The sequence below is a fragment of the Schistocerca serialis genome, chromosome 2 (genome assembly GCF_023864345.2).
Source record: "Schistocerca serialis cubense isolate TAMUIC-IGC-003099 chromosome 2, iqSchSeri2.2, whole genome shotgun sequence".
In the NCBI taxonomy this organism is placed as follows: domain Eukaryota; kingdom Metazoa; phylum Arthropoda; class Insecta; order Orthoptera; family Acrididae; genus Schistocerca; species Schistocerca serialis.
Window position 1 is genome coordinate 780,970,477 of NC_064639.1, and position 2,064 is coordinate 780,972,540.

Here is a 2,064-nt window from a genome sequence, read left to right on the forward strand (position 1 = left end):
AATGGCTGCTACGCCAGAAAATCCAGCACCGACACGTTATACAGCTTACCCCTACTTACACACATAACCTGGCCTCTAATTCCTGTCAAGGGATCGCAGCATGTGCATCTGGTCAGCAGTTTTCCTCTTAGCCTGCAGCTAAGGGGTCTGGTTCCCTTTCCACGCATGCGTCTCTGAATGAAATAGATAAAAGTAATTAAGCTGGCAACGGCCCTATCGCAGTGGATGCACCGGTCCGCGTCAGATCACCGAAGTTAAGCGCTGTCGGGCGTGGCTGGCACTTGGATGGGTGACCATCCGGGCCGCCATGAGCTGTTGCCATTTTTCGGGATGCACTCAGCCTCGTGATGCCAACTGAGGAGCTAATCGACCGAATAGTAGCGTCTCCGGTCAAAGAAAGCCATCATAACGACCGGGAGAGAGGTGTGCTGACCACATGCCCCTCCTATCTGCATGCTCAGTTGAGGATAATACGGCGGTCAGATGGTCCCGGTGGGACACTTGTGGCCTGAAGACGGAGTGCCTAATTAAGCTAATGATGTAGTGACTAGGTATTCAACTAAATCTGCATTCCGCAAGTCATATTACGAAGTACCGGGTAAGGGTACTTTATGTACCATTCAAACCCCCTCGCTTTCCTTTTCCAGTCGCGTATAGTTCGCGGGAAGAAAGATTTCTGACAAGCCTCCTTGTGAGCGTGAGTCCCACTAATTCTACCTCCATGGCCTTTTCACGTCATTTACGAAGGTTGACTCTTCTAGGAACATGTTCTCTCAGAACGTCTCACAGTAAACCACACCGCTATGCGTATCGCCTCTCTTATAACGTCTGCCACTAAAGTTGGGTGATCATCTCCGTGACGCTTTCGTGCTTCTTCGGGTCTTATTTAAGCTGATTGGCCAGAACATTACGACTACCTGCGTAATAGCCGGTATGTCCACTTCTGGCACGGATAACAGCGGGGACGCGTCGTGGCATGGAACCACAAGTCATATGAGATCTTGTTTAATGACATAACATTTGTAAATAAAAACAATGAAGGGAAATGCGCTATAACAGAAATCAGTTTCAGCGTCTCAGGTATAGCTCTACCTTCACGAATGAAAACGATCACGTGCTGAGTATATCACCACTTTTCAAAACGAAACAATCTCGGGGTGTGTGTTTCTGTCTCAAAATATTCTAGAAAATCTTGCTAATGTACTTTTTGGAATAATGCCTGTGGAAGTTGAAATTGCTCCGAAAGTTGCCAATGATGTGAAACGAATTACGTGGTACATCTGTGCATGGTTTTCCTTTATAGTCACTACATACCGCGCATTTGTCAAATTGTTTGAACAACTGAAGGTCGCATGCTTCGAGATAGCTGTGCATGATCCGTGGACCAGCTCACTGTCAATTGTCTCTCCCGTTGCTACGGTAACGTACGTTGGCGATAGAAGAGGAGTTACGGCAGCGCTTGTGGCGAGCATCTCTGCGGGGTAAGTGCGAGTAATGTCTTTGCTTTCAATCTTCACGTTGTGGTCGTACTGTGCAAATAATGAAAATTGTATCTCTTGCTAATTTGTCTTGCATCCATAAATTGTTTTATTTGCTATTACTGCATGCGTTATGTTCGTATTACTTGGTGAAGGATTATGCTGCAAACACTAATAACTGTGACTCTTAACTAACATAAGAATTGCGGGTCAATTCTAGTGTCCGATACCACCCGTCGGCTTTGACCAATGACGTAATGTGTGATGTTACTTTGTTTGTGCCGCAGATTGCTGTCGATGAACGTTAAATAATTTCTTTGGATTTCCTCGTTACGCACGTATATTAAAAATTCGTTGTAGATTGTTTTGTTTCCATCTCGTAATTTGTTCCCGGTATCTCTCGTTAATGAAAATAGTCGCGATTTATAAGTGGTCGTGGCTTATGAGGCCTTGATTTCTCACGCTGTTCGTTATGGATGAGTCAGTTGTTTTTACTGCGAAAATTCTGGTTCAGAAAATTAGTAACCATAATTTTTGTAATCATTGGGTGTCATTGCTGAATTTTGCAAGTGCAGTGTCTGTGGAA

At 44.9% G+C, this 2,064-nt stretch overlaps 1 pseudogene; it reads left to right on the forward strand.

Annotated features, from left to right (window-relative positions):
• The first annotated feature begins 203 nt into the window (after positions 1-203).
• On the forward strand, positions 204-321 carry LOC126459697 (5S ribosomal RNA; annotated as a pseudogene).
• The last annotated feature ends 1,743 nt before the right edge of the window (positions 322-2,064 follow it).